The sequence below is a fragment of the Neodiprion lecontei genome, chromosome 2 (assembly GCF_021901455.1).
Source record: "Neodiprion lecontei isolate iyNeoLeco1 chromosome 2, iyNeoLeco1.1, whole genome shotgun sequence".
Classification (NCBI taxonomy): Eukaryota; Metazoa; Arthropoda; class Insecta; order Hymenoptera; family Diprionidae; genus Neodiprion; species Neodiprion lecontei.
Window position 1 is genome coordinate 41,501,464 of NC_060261.1, and position 15,506 is coordinate 41,516,969.

The 15,506-nt window shown below is 38.5% G+C and overlaps 1 protein-coding gene across 2 annotated transcripts in view; it reads right to left on the minus strand.

The window, feature by feature from the left end:
• Positions 1–15,506, minus strand: part of LOC107225992 (protein tiptop) — a 117,649-nt gene that overhangs the window by 96,104 nt on the left and 6,039 nt on the right. The window contains exons 1-2 of one of the 2 annotated variants that reach the window (XM_046730397.1): positions 14,060–15,504; positions 13,462–13,950 (exon numbers count right to left, since the gene is read on the minus strand). The exons of the other annotated variant lie outside the window; for it this stretch is intronic. The gene's annotated coding sequence lies outside the window, so the exon portion shown is untranslated. Of the gene's footprint in view, positions 1–13,461; positions 13,951–14,059; positions 15,505–15,506 lie in introns of those variants that run through there. 2 annotated transcript variants of the gene reach the window in all.

The window sequence follows — 15,506 nt, forward strand, 5'->3', positions numbered from 1 at the left end:
GTGTAAAACATGACGAGTAGATATGCGGAATGAAAAAAGTTCAACGTTACATTACATACCAGAGGACGTGTCCGAAGTGGCTTATTCTCTCTCCTCTTTTGCATACCTAATGAATTGAAATAAGAGGTAGTATTTGAAAATACATTAAGCATTCCTATGCATATTCAGGGGTATAATCGTGTACAGTGGATAATTTATTGAATTTCTTTGTGTTGCACGGAGATTTGATGATCAAGATCGTTTGTTTCTCCCTTACAAATAATTGGACCCCGAAACTTTCGAGATTTAATTCCAATATCCGTAAGAACAAGTCTCGATCTATTTTCCGACACATAAAAAGCAAAAAAAAAAAAAAAAATAAACTCAGCAGCCTATTGCGTTAATTGAAATTAATTTAATACTGATCCAAAATATATATCCAGAACCTCGATTAAAAAAAATTAGGATTTTATAAGAGTGTACCTGTGCTTGAAATCGATAGCGAGAAATAATTTACGTGGCAAGATCTTGGAGACTTCTTATAGTCCGGTCAATGGGGGTTTTTGCCCTTCAAAACGTAGGGCAGAAATGATTTTGATATGTGTTACATAGTTCCGGACTATGATGAAAAATTAAAGATTTTGACCTTGGTAAGGGGGGGGGGGGGGATCAGCGCGGTCCGCCATCTTGGATTATGGGTACATAAAATTGTTTTTTTTTTTTTTTCAAAATAATTCCCGAACGGTTGATCCTACAACACAAATGTATGATATAAATTAAAAGAAAACTAAATTCCCTACATTTTTTGTCGGAATACTTTTTTTGTAAGTCTGATGAGTAAGCATCCAAGATGGTTATCTTGAAGAGTGAATTCCGATGAAGCTGAAGCTAGTAACGGAATAACGATTTTGACGAAAGGTGAATCATAGATTGGAATCATCGTAATAACGTTACTAACTTCAGTATAATGAATTTCGAGAAGAAATGTCGCAGTGTAAAAGACGAACACATTTAATTGTGTTCGACGAACCTGCATCTTTTTTTTTTTATCAAGAATCAAGGTTCCGTCATTAGTTAAGAATAATAGAAAGGCTAGTGCACGGAACGAATAGGGTTGCAGGGAAAATCGTTGAGATTGAAATTTTGAGTAGCGATAAATATTGCGTCCGCACAACAAAATCTAGATACGTGACACATGAATCTGTCTGTCCATATACAAGTACTATTTTTTTCGCGATTGTTTGTACGAAAAGGCATTTTACCACATGACTCCTAGATTTTCAAGATCTCTTTACACCGTAACGAGATTGAATAAAAGAATTTAAAAAAAAAAACAAAAAAACATTGTTCGACCATTATTCTTGTGCTAATTTTTTATCACAACAAATACAGAGTACCTCGTTATAAGGGAGTGTTAGGGCGGTTAGGGGGAATAAGATTACAAAAAATTTATCGCCGGAGCGTTCCCCCACTACTGCCTGGAGAGTTCGGGAATCGGACGTGCGTGAGTTTGTCGATGATCGTGACCACTCCTCTTTATAAGAGAATCACAGTTATGCGGAAGAATTCGGTGTCTAAATACGTTTGATTCGACGCAATCGCTCGTTGGCTGATACTGACGATGAGGAGTCAGCGCCAATGTGGAGTGAGATACCTGAGGTACACAGGATAGAGTGGGAGAAGCGGAACGGAGGGGGGGATACTCTTGTAACGAGTGCTCTCATAACGAGGTAGTCCTGTATCAAGTTCCTCTTCTCCCTGTAATTATATTACTATTATTATACGTGGTACGGGGGTCGCTTAATCAGCTTTACTGCCGCGTTCTATAACTTTTCAACAAGCAAGGTGGCCGCAAATTTTCGGCGAAAGGATTCCATGACGGTTCCAGGTTTTCAAGAGTCTAAAACCCGGTTTTCTCTGACATTTGCCCAGTCCTAGTAAGTTACCAAAACCTAAATCGTTCAGCTTGTTAATAATGTATGAGAGAAAAGTCAGTTTAAACGAATTTGTTTTCACGACGAAATAAATTAAACTTGTTGCCTGAAAAAATCATTTCATCAACTCCCGCGTCAGAAAACCGATATTTTCATTTTTTTCCGTGACCAAATGTAAAATCCTCCAACAATTCCAGGTTTTCCATGACAACTTTTAAATCCCCTGACATTTTCGGGTTTTCCACATTTTCGAGGTGTGTGGCCACCCTCGACAATGATCAAACAACGACGAAGAGTTATAAAATGGATTACGGAATGGAAAGAAATGGGCGGAAAATGGGTGAAAAAATTACGTCGAGCGCCGCCTTTGAACGTAGGCGACCCTTCATTGAACGGGTCGTTAAAAAAGTGACCCACGGCTCGACTGACTCGGAGGTTTGACACGTGTCGCGTGGATGCTTACCAGTGTGTTTGCACCTAGCAGGTACGGACCTCCGATATGCCCACACATGTGTGCGCAGCACTGTGTTGTAGCCGACACCGCGTTGCATGGCATCGCGTCGCTTTGCGTCGGTACCTCGAAGAGACCGCGGCTCGGCCGTAAATGGGTGCCGTTAACCTTTCACATCTGTTCAATTTAACTAGTCACAGGTGCGTATACTCCGGATGATGAGGTCTCACCGGCAAGGCAGGTTAAACACACGTAATAATGCCCGACCCCGTGTCAAGCTCGTCTTTTCTTCTTCTTCAATGTATGAGATGAGAGAGAGACCGGATACTTTCTGTCGGCGTTATTGTTGCGGATGAGTGAAAAATATCTTTTCAAACTATTTTGCCGCATTTACTTTTTTTCTTATACATGCACCGGTTGAAAAAAAATTACAATACGTGTTTAATTACTGCGATTTAATTATGCGTAGATAGAGAACATGTCGGAACGTAATGAGAAAATTTCGAAGATGGTTTCTAGAGCGATGGAGGAAAAAATGGGGGGAATTCGAGGGCGTTCAAATCTAGGAGACGATGGTTTATATTTATGGCCTGCGTACGCGCAGAAAATTTTTTTATCGTATTGACCGAAATTTGATTCTGGCGATAAAATTTCAAGGTCAACGTACATCCTACCGAACGTTATTTTCACGCAATAAAAAAGTTTCGTCGATTTTATAAGACGGAGAAAACAAAATTTTTTATATTAAAGTTTAAATTATACGATGTATAAATTTTGTAAGGATTGATCAATGAGTGTTTAATTGTTGTGACTGAAAAAATTATCGTTTGATCGTAATTTATGCTACATGAATTATGTGGGCCACGTCAAACAATGATAAAAATCTATACCATTGTGAATTGACAGGCTGATTCGATGTTATCAGACCACGAATGACTTAGTTTTGCTGATTATACTAGAAAGAGACCTGGAGTTCCTCCTAATAACTGCTCATCTCATTGTATTTTATCACTTCGACGAAATTTTTTTATACATTTACGATGTTACACATTATTTGATAGCGGTAATAAATTAGTAACCCTCATGATTTCGTAAATTTGACTAATCTTTATCCACCGAATAGATTTAGTAAACTGTATGAATCGAATTAGTTGAATCTACTAAGAGCGTATTCAATATTATATGAAGAAAAGTTCTGCCTTTCGATAGATTCGTGAAATTGAAAATTTTTCAAGATCAGATACCATACGCTATCAAGAAGAGAATAAGAGAGTAGATTTTACGTGAAGCTGGAGAAAAAGTGGGACACGTCAGGTTTTTTGATAAAATATAATTCGTAAAATGTCGAGTTTACTCTATAGAAACAGTGAAAACCACTGCGTGCAAAGTAAAACCTGCTACACTTGTAGTAAAAAATATCGTTGACATGGGTATTTTTTTATTTTTCTATTTTTTTGGTTTTTTTTCAACAAAAATCGTGACGTGTCCCACTTTTCCTGTAGTTTTGAGTTAAATCTGCTTTTTTTCTTCTCTCTGTCTAGCCTGCAAATTTTTAATGTAATTTTGAAAAATAGGCTCCCGAAGATATATGCATAAAATATTCGAAAAATTCGTCAGAAAAAGTCGTACCTGTATCATCTGTACGATTATGCGAGAAGAAGAAAAAAAGACTCTCAGACTTTCAACAGGTACGGCATTCATCAATATTTCATACGACGCGACTAAAGTATACATTTTTGCATATACATCGAATACGAACGCGGTAATCCAGACGTTTTGTAATTTACACACCCTTGATTCGTGTGAAGACTTGTGAGAGGAAAACAAAAAAACAAAAAAAAAAAAAAAACAAAAAAAAAAAAACAGCAAGATTTCAATCTGTTCGGAAATAAAAATCGAAAAATAAATAACAGGGAAGGTGAAACACATCATCGGCTCAAAAACGTCAAATAAATATGCGAAAATAATTCCGGTATATAAGCGTAATGGCGGGATCCGAGCCCATAAACAAGCCAGCCACGTTGCGTATACAGGCTATTGCTACATAAGCCGTCACGGCATCGCAGGTAATTCACGACTGACACGTTTTAACGACTAGAAAATAAAAAATAGATTCTTTGTCCGGATCCAGCAAGTAGCGAGTAGGTATTAAATATACCTATAATAATCATGCGCGTGTTCGCGGTTGGCAGCGGTGTCGACATTTTTTGTCCTCTGAATGCAGGCCTGTGCAAACATCTGCCTGCACCGAAACTGCAGCATGGCGAAATTTTTACTTGGTTTTATTTCCTTTTTCTTTCTTTTTTTTTTTTTTTTTTTCATTCTTTCTTCATTTTGCTTCAGCGAAAATTAGAGAAAAGCCGAAAAACAAAGGGTCGTGATGTAGGGCGGTAAATTTGCGACGAAACGATCCCCGGAATTTTTGGGCGAGCGGGACAAGTATTGCGCAAACTTTCTCTTCGGACAATGGGTTAGAAAAGTTTTTCTTTTCGAAGGCCGGAGGATCGCTGCGTGGCGATATTTGCGAGGTGAAAGATCTCCAGAGCGTGCGGTGTTACCTGGAGATCGACCCGTAAAATAATACGTACCTTACGTGCTAAAAAGGAAAGTGAAACGGTGAGAGTCCGAGTCGTAAATCTTTTTCTGAAATAACGGCGAGAGGAAAAATCTGAGTGACCTTGAATTTTGCGACCTCGTTCAACGCCGAGGTAAGTAAGAACGTCGCGAGCTGCTGCTTTATGCCACCTCGTCTTTTCTATTTTTGTACAAGTTGCAAAAATATTGGCCCGGTACGTTCGAGCTTCCCGCATCAGCACGATAATGTCCGCTGAGAGAAATTCAAACCTCCGGACTGACCCAAACTGACCCAACTCTTATACCTGTTTTTACACCGAAAATCTGTCCATTCTTTCACGGTTTCAGAAATTTAGGATACGTGCGGAATTGCGTGATTTTTGCAAATATAAACTCTCTCGACGTCAGATCTCGCATTTAAAATTACGATAATAAATTTGTAAGCATCCGATATTAAAAATTGGCATATAAAACGTAAGTACGTCGAAATTTCTCTAAAACAATAATCATCGCATATATGCAATTTGCGATGAAACTTATACGTCTGCGGTATTATAAACAATGGAAACTGCCTCAATGTAATTTAGTATAATAGACTATTGTTTTTCAATGGTTTTTCTTCCCTTGAGGTATTCCAATTTCAATAGGTATTATAATTTAAAAAAAATTCCGGCTATCGCCGTTTTATTCTAACACGTGTTAAAAAAATATTTGTTCATTATAAGATTCTTAGCATTGCAGATTTCGTTGAACAAAATTCAGACGATCGACTTCATTTGCAATAAACTACACATACTTATACACACCTTTTGCAGAACTGAATGCATAAAATATTTGCATAATGAAGAAAAATGAGTAAGTAAGAAACAAAAAAAGAAAAAGAAGAACGATTTGCCGACTGATTAATGTGTTATTTTTGATTCGCTTGTTTTAATTTATGATTGACACTGCGGTATATGAATCACCGTTCCGTTTATAAAATTATACTTGCAAGTCTGTAATATATAAGATAAAAAGAAATTCAATACGAGGCTGAAATTAGTAACGTCAACGTAACGATTACATCCGGAGAGAAAAATCATCACTGGCCAATTTTACAATGACTTTCAAGAAGTTGGCTTCTCAGAATCGGTGTGTAATTTGTTTACAACGGTTTACTAAATTTACGAAAGTCACAAGGATGCGGAACAGCGATTTTCCTAAGCATGCATCGTTAGAGTAGCGTTGCCGACGTAAAATAAATTTTACACCTAATATCATGCAAGCATTTGGTGTGATAAGATAAGTTTCAGTGCACGAAACAATATCACAGGCGTATCAATTAAGGTGCTGCACAAATTGTCAAAATTATAACGATGAGTGGGAATTATTACATGTATGCGGTGCGTAAGAGAATGATATTAATTATACGCGTACCTGGAACATACAGTCACAAACATACTTGGCTGTACCCACATGCTCACAACATATATACAGCTGGACGTATTGTAAAGGTATGCAGGTATAACAAGTATGCAGCGATACCGACTCGAAGAACGCGGGAGATAAATCTTGTTCCTTGCGCAAAGAGCTCATATTATATGTACAGTTGCTGCTGGACGACGACTGACGGCTGCGACGTTCGAATCGGGTATGTAACACTGTTATACGTGGGCGAGAAATTGGCCCGGTGAACACAATCTTCAAGACTCTAATACCCGATGAACGCGGTGGTCGTCTATCCTCGGTATTCCTCAGGAATCCTGTCCCGCATCCGTCGCATCCGCAGGTTATGTACACCGAGAAAAATTTCATTTGTCGTAGTAACTAGAAAAATATTGTTGGAATTACGAAAAACGAGGTACGCCTAACCATTTTGCGCTATCGTCGATCCTTTTTTGGTAATCGTAACGCAAAATCAGTTTCTGAGGTTTACTCTACTTTTTTAGTTAAACGAGGCTTTGACGTCAATTTATTGTTGCACGAGCGTTAAATTTTCGCAACAGTTGCAAGAAAATATGGCAACAGTGATCGTAATGAGAAAGGATAGTAACGGATACTGGACTCTCCGGTAACAGCTGGAAAACTAATTTTCATTTTGTACCTGGAACTGTATTTTTGGGTTGTGGTAAAAAATGAAAATAGTCAAGGACCGAACGTACTTTATACCTCTTCCAAGTGAACGTCACTGCATGTTATACGGTAAGATTCCAGTGCTCGGTGCAACGTCGATGTAACGGATTTCCGGTTAAATTAACGACCGCAATATTGTCGAGAATTAGTAAAAATGAATTGACTTTCAAAGATATTGGGAGACTGATAAATTGATGCTGCAGAATTTAGTTAACGTGCAGGAAATGTTTTTACGATAAATTTTGTAACACGATGTAACCTCACGAAATTAACCACGCACAATTGTTGTTCAGCATTATACTTCGAAACTTTGATGCAACGATGTATTTTTAGTAAAAATAGGAAACTGCGTTACTTCAGAATCGTTTTACTGTGTAAAAACTTGTAGAATGGTAATTTTTTTCAGTGTTCCATCACGGTGAGGTCGCTAATTAGAAACTTTAACTTCGTAAACTGTCGGAGAATTATTTCTCAAATTATTTAAACCGTGAGAACACTTCTTGAATGAAAGAATTCTATTACTTCAAGTCAAGAAATCTTGTTACGATTCATTTATCCTTGTAAATTGAAAGATTAAAATTTTCAAAACGGATCGCGCGAATATTCCGTTTTTGACGCATCGGCAGATTTGATCGATAGATCAAGCCGCAATAACTTCTGTTGCTGGATCTATTCGATGTCGGAGTGAAAATACCTGTAGTACAAAGAGAAAAAAAAAAGATTTAGAAAATCTCTATAAATAATCGGCGAGTGACTGAAGCGCATGCATATAAATACGATTAGGTACTAAAAAAAAAAAAAAAAAAACCGCCTCCGGCATATTACTCATTACACACAATGCAGGTAAAACTGCCGCAGGACACTTTATAACATATGTTGCGGCTGCGTGTAACTGGAATAACCGGAATTTGAAATATCTTGACAAATTTCACCGCAGCCGTCGACTCATCTCGCTGCTTTCATAAGTTTAATGCATACCTACGTATAATATAATCTAATTAAAGATGACATTGTTTCAAATATCATACGTATTTCATTTGTTCAAATTGAAATGAAAGATACACTGCTATCTACAATAATACTATAATAATATTCCGTGCAAACTTTCATCTACAGAAAGTTAATTTGTGTCCTTTAATATGTATAAGGAATCGTCCAATGTTCAACAAATTACCGGCCAGGAAAAATCCTGAAACTTAATACTTTGTTCAATTTCTTCCTATACTTCTTCAACTTAAGATCACCTGCTGCAGCACGCCATGCGTTTTACCGCATCACATGCATGTATACATATAAGGCATAGTCTCTGCACCGCGCGCGTCACTTCGACGCCACCATTTTGTATCCGGCACCAGAGCCGGCGTCAAGACGCCCCTGCAGGAGGATGCGGTTTCGAAATAGAGACGCAAAATCGTCGGTCCTATCGTTAAAAAGAGCGGTTCGAATACACAGCTTCACGTCCGTCATACCAAATGAATTACCTGTATATACTCAAATATCGCCAAGCCAAAGAGGTAATTTTATTGCCCGCAAGAGGCATAAGAGATTAAATAAAACGATTGTTAGTCCCTACGGTTTTTATGTTTTGATTTTGAATATAAGAAAGAATGTTCAATTGTACTTGGAGTATAATTGTAAAGGTATTCAGTAAATTTATTTAAATATTATTCGGTTATAATTTCTCATTAATACGATTACCGTATTAATTGTTTCGTAAAACTTGTGTTACAACGCTTGGGTAGTTCGAAATTTAAAATTCAGCAAAATAAATTATTTTTATTTACGTTATTCTATGAGACAGGTAATTATTATGAATTACCTATTCGAGTTGATTTACGCGTTACTGCGCCGTTATACCATCACATCGTCGAAGTTCTGTCGAATAATAACGAGACTTTCACGAAATATGAAGTTCTAATTCACACGGATTGGCTCGATCGCGATTGATGCCTATAGTTCCTCTGTCGGTGATAGAAAAAAACCAAAAAAAAAAAATAACAAAAACCGGCATCTTCGCTAAAATTTTCGATCAGTCAAGCACGATGCGATAGACGTACGTATCCATCAATTAATAAACGTGCGAGAAATGTTGACTTGCGTTCAGTTTCAACGTTGCAGGCTCTGCGTGTCTAACGGCAGCGAAGCGTTGTTATCGTAGGTTTAATATCTGGCAAACACGTCCTTATACAGAGGGAAGAATTCAGACATTCCATATACAGGAGAAAGAAAGAAACTTATTCAATACGCGAAGGTATAAATATATTGCAGTCAGAGTCGCACTTTCTTCGATTCGAAATCGTACGGTAATAAGCGCATTGCAATATACATTACACATTACACATTTTACATGCAAGTTTTATTGCTAGTGATAGCCGATGAATATAAAAATATTAGAGAAGAGAGCCGTTAAAGCGTTTATCGTGTTTATTCTACATCGTGCGTGCTGCGCAGATCAAGAATATTAGTGTAATTATAGTTATATTTTCCGTCCAGTGATTTGCGATTTTACTTCACGTTTTTATTTTTTTATATCTCATCTTAGTCTTATTTCATTACCGTTGCACCTTCTTTTTTCACGCCGTTCTTCTTTTCTTTCGATATCAGCTATTTTATATACGGTATAGAGAAATTGATTATAAAACGGCGACGGTATTCGCGTACGCGGCAATTAGCGACGGGTTATATTACAACGATTGAGAAACTGCTTCGCGACACGCAATATTATAATGCTACGTACCTACGGGCGAGGTTCGGTCTATAAGCTTTATACATACCGTCATATAATCATGCGGTGCAAAGAAATTAACGAGATATCGGACGCAAAGTGCCCGCGTTAGAATCGACGTCGTACATTCCCTGATAATTTCGATACAGTTGCGTTACAAACGGATATTAAAACACACATTGTCCGAACTACTCAACTTTCGACGAGCCGATCACCGCAAATTTTTCCCTTACCGTTTGCATTCAGAATTGAACATGAATAGCAAATTGTAAAATTATACGGCTTTCAGATTACTTCAATAACTCACCACGAATATGCCATTTATTTTTATCTCTCGCGATATATATAAAAACTTCCTAAACGAATAGATAAACGTCGTACAATCGTTATAGAATCATTTTCGTGTGATTGTTATCCAATAACAATGTTTCCCTCACATTTCCACTTGACGTTTTTCGCAAAATTTTTCCAAACAAAATTTCTCGGTCCAATCTTCAAAACGCAAAGTACCTCGAAATTTTCATCGCCGTGATTAGAAACTAAGGATATTAGGTACGGTATGTAATCTATAAAGGGTCGTAGATTTCACGCGTATATAATAAATAAGTGTACAATTATATCCGCGGGCGAAAAATTTATTCGTTATAGGTACCTACGCGAAGGTATAAAATTGTATTTTACGGTACCTTTCACCCAAGCTCGATAAATTACTGCCGTATGGAGGAGAAATTAGCTACCGAAACGGCAGTAGCCCCGACCGGTGGTGAATATCCCCGGATTTGTGCTCCTGGTATAGATACATCCTATCCTGAACAATTTACAACATTGTACACACGCAACATAGACACGGTCGACGAATAGTCACCGTGTATTACTTGTCCGCACTTCGGTTGACGAGTTTATTTCACCTGCAGACTAGTTCGAGTCATGAATTCGACTTCTTTGCGAGAAGAGATAAAACACACAATGAAAGGTAAATTGCAGAGTATTTTTATACCTCTTGTTAACGTCGTTAATAAAAAAAAAAGAGAGAAGAAAAAAGATATTTTCGACGGAGGTGTATGAATTGAAAACAAGATCTAAGCAGACGTATTATATAAATGATATTTTGTATATATGTATAACAGTAAACATCATTAACATTATTATTCGTAGCTATAGCTGCTTGAATCTTAACGTTCTTATTAAGTAAATTTGTTAAATTAGGCGAGTATCTCTTTCGGTAGACATGCATAATTTCGCCATGCAAGCGTATCGTTCGAGGCGAGTTATTAGTCACGTAATTAATTATACCTGAGAGAGCGATCACGTGTTAGGATCAACTTTGAAAATAAACCTCGACTCGTGCTGTCGATTTAAACTAGGGAACCTACAAAGTCTATCGTCTGGTTAATAAAATTCAACATTCCGAGAAATTAATTAATTTAAAACTCTTATTTTCTAAAAATCGTCCGCGGTTCGAAAGGAAGAAGGGGGAAAACTGTGAAGCTGGCTGGCCGCTGCCGAGGCCTGCGGAATGAAATTCTTACGAGCCAGCAGCCTGCGAGAAAAACAGTTTGGAATTTATAGACGCGCGATGTAAGCTGTCGCGGTGTTACAGTAAGACGACGACTGGGAGTTAGTGACACGAGGAGGACGTTGAGAACTCGTCACCACGCTGCAGATATAATATATAATACCATTACCACAAATCAACCTATACCCACATCCGATCCTCTCCCCGCAGCGTGCAGCTGGGACGCTGAATTATATTTCAGTCTTCGTTGCGGCATCAATTAAACCCCGATTTTATAAACCATACATCTCGGCCGCATACATATTAAATATATATACATGCGTTGACACGTATGCACACATACGAAAGTATAAAACTGTAAGAGCCCACGGCTGATGCAGCGTATGCAGAGATTTAGCGAGGCCACGGATCGTTTCAACTAAATTCATGCGTCAGCTGCCCGAGAATTATTTTCAAATCTGTTTTCTTTTCAGTTTCTTTTCTTTTTTTTCAACTAATCTTCATTCAGCTTAACTTCGCTCGTTTTAATTAAATCTTAATAAAGCCCATCGTCGTATGTCGCAAAAAAATAATGCGGCTATTATTTGTAGGTATGACAATTTTTCGTTTGATCGTGGGCTGCGTTGAGTTTTAGGTACAGACAGATTTTGATGAAATTTGACATTTCGGAAACGCGTTTCTAGAGCAACGATGATATGTACAGGGAAAGCATGTAAAAATGTATAAATGCACAACATTTTAGTTGATTGGTTATTGTTAATTGGTTTCATCATGGCCACGGTGGCAGTGTCATTTCCGTTTGTTTGTCTTTCGGTGGAAATGTAAATGTCGATATGTGAGAAAATATTATCAGGTAGCGAGAAACACGTAGACGGATAACTAATTAGTGATCCGGTGTCACGCAGCCGAGTTATTCAAACATTGTATGTTATTTTGTCGGCATAACATTTATTCTGCATAAACTGAAACGATCGCGATCGCTAATTGACACGTGCAGGCTGTACGACATTACAACGTATACGTGTACGCGTATACGTCGAGATATACAGAAACGGTGTGTTTTCAATCAATTCGCGCTTCATTACTTTATATTGAAATAAAATAATGATGGAAAAAACGCTCATTTGCGTCATTCAACAGGTTATATTATCGTACGATACCGAAAACTTATTTCTGTACAAGTGACGAAAAACTGAGTTGTAAATATATATAGTCAGTCTTCGTGGTTGCGGCGCTAGAATTATACAAGACTAAAGTTCATCCCAGCGAAATTTCTCTTCGAGAATTATTGTGAAAATAAAATAACCATTCGCGATTGCACTTTATTTCACTCAGGCATATACGGGCGAAAGAAATTCTTTTTACACACGGATCCGTGTGTGGATTTTTAATCCTGTACAAATGGCGGGAAAATTGAATAACTATACTGGTCAAAATGACGCGTGATATTACCCTGCAGTAGCAGCAACGTGACGAGAGCTTGCGGGACGTATTAAAAAAATTCTCGGCAAGGTATTCCTCCCGAATAATCGCACGATCCGTCGACGGCGAGAAATCGTCACGCGTTTGCGCTCGTGTAATAATATCGACTATGGCGAACTCGAGGCTGAGCCGGCCCTGCAGAATTCGTTTCCATTCCAGACGGCAAGAAGAAGTAAAGTGGGGAACAAGCTTCGAATATCTCTTCCCCATAACTCATTCCCGGCAACATCATCTCTTCTCGCAATATAAGCATAGCGGAACTGTAAACTCCATTACCTAGGTACCACACCGATTAAGATTTATAGTTTTACCTGCAACGCACACTTATCATTATTATATGTAGATATTATACACTGCATATACACAGTCGATCCAGGCGCATCATCGGCTCTCCAACTTCCACGGTCGTGATCCTCTCTCTTACGTTATCTCTTGGCATTAAAATGAATTGAAATAAATTGAAATAAATTTTCCCAATTTTCACCTATTGCACAAACAACAACAAACACAACAGAGGGAGCGTAGAGAAGCATCTTCAACCACGATATCCGTCACGTGGCGCATCGGAATATCGGGCTTTTTGCAACCTGCCGGATGAAATCGGACACTTTGCAGCGTACAATTTGGAGGATTCAAATACGAACATAATACAGGTATGTACCGCATATAGATCGTTAATTTTGCTCACATTTCATTCGCTGAGGAGCGTGCTGTTTTCTTCGGGTCATCTGCGTCCTGCGGTGGCCTTCGTTACTCCTGAAGGCCTCCAGTTCTTCGGTTGTTTTGTTTTATTTACTTATTTATTTTTTTCTGCTGCGTCTTGCGGTGTAAATTTTAATTTCTTATTTTCTTTTCTTTTTTAATAAAAAAATTACAATTACGCACGCGCGCAACGTGGAAACCGCGACGCACAAAGAAATACACCACTCCGTTTCACTGCAGTTTATATCACCGAACTTTCACAGCATGTATAAACAGTTTTTGGAATCTCAAGGATTAATATATTTCTCCTTGATATATATATAATTATTTATATTTATCGATATGCACGCACACTTGTCTTATCTCCTCTCCGCCGTTCGACTCTCATAATTGTTATTATTACAACTCGTCTGCATTTTCAGCCTCATTTTTACATTTTCTTCCTGATTCTTTTTCAACCTTTTCTTCATTTACTCTGTATGATATCCAGATTTAACTTCCTCCCTCTTTCGATGTATTTATGTTACTTTTTTTGTTTCTTTATTTCTTTTATTTTTTTTTTTTTTCTTATCTTTGTCACTGACTTTGTTGTAATATGTCGCGTAGATCTATAAATCACTTTATCCAACGAAACGGGGACGGAAGGAGAGAGAGAGAGAGAGAAAGAGAGAGAGAGAAAGAGAGAGAGAGAGAGAGAAAGAGAGAGAGAGAGAGAGAGAGAGAGAGAGGCGGATAGATACAGTGTAGTCGGAATCAGCTGCAGCAACGTAACAGGTTGGTGGTATATACGCGTTGTGCGTTATAGTGTCGATGTCAACGGTGTGATAGTTGCGTTTTATAAATTATCCGCGGTAAATTATTCATTCGTTTTATTCATCTCCCACTCTTTTGTAACATGCATATGACGCAAATTAATATGTAAACTGCATGATTTAAGTCAAGTTTATCATAGGTGTAATAATTTTCACAACGTAGTAGTGAGGAAAAAATTATTTATTATTACCCTATGAAATCGCACTTTGCAATCCTGACATCGATATAACGGCAATTATGATAAAAAGAAGGAAAAACAAAGAGAGAAAAATCAACCGGCGAGATGAAAATCTCGTAAATTATTAACATCCAACAATTGCTGCACAGGAATGTTTTTATCGATGGCTACACTGGCTATTATTTGAATATGTGTTATAACGGTTGAGGATTATAAATTTTTCATTTTCTATTCATACATTTGTACAATTATTATTAATGTATCGTAAAAGACACTTCACATGTAGGAACTGCACGCACCCACGTTTTGTATAGGCCAAAAATAAAAAAAAACACAGTCGAGAGAACATCAAACAATATAATAAAGAATTATAAATCTCAACGAAACACCAGCGTATAATTATCAAAGAACGAATCACGAGTTTGAAATTCTACCGTACTACCGCGATACTTTTGACGTAGAAAATCCACGTTCCTTTGTTACTTTTACACACCAACGCAAATAATTGTTTCGATCGTTCTCGCATTTACACCGTTATACCGATTTGACGGATCGGCTTTGTTTCCGAGTGACCAACCAGCCATCCAAGCCGACGAACCAGTCCTCGATGAAGGGCCGGCTTGCGAAATGCGACGGAAGGGTGGGAGAGGCAGGGGATGGGGGTCAAATTTTAGGGGGTGAGGGACGCGAAGAAGGAGGATCACAGACTCGCCTGCGGCAAAGTTCCGCACAACGTTAAGGGTGCGATGGCCGAAGGGGGGAGGACGGGGAGAATGGGGGGCGGGGGGAGGGGAGTAACGGGGGGTACGATCAAACGCGGAAACCGCAATGAAAATTGAACAGCGATCTCGACGAACTGCGTTTTATCGCGAGTTCGACGCGCGAGCGCGTTTCTTATGCGGCGTGGGGTGGCGGCGTGGGCCGAGCGGGGGGGTGGATTTTCAATGAAACGCGTGTACGAAATTGAGCGAGCGGCGGTCCAGCGCTGACTGAGTGGCGACTGGCGTCGCGGCGGCGTCCCCGCGGTGGGGGGGGAGGTC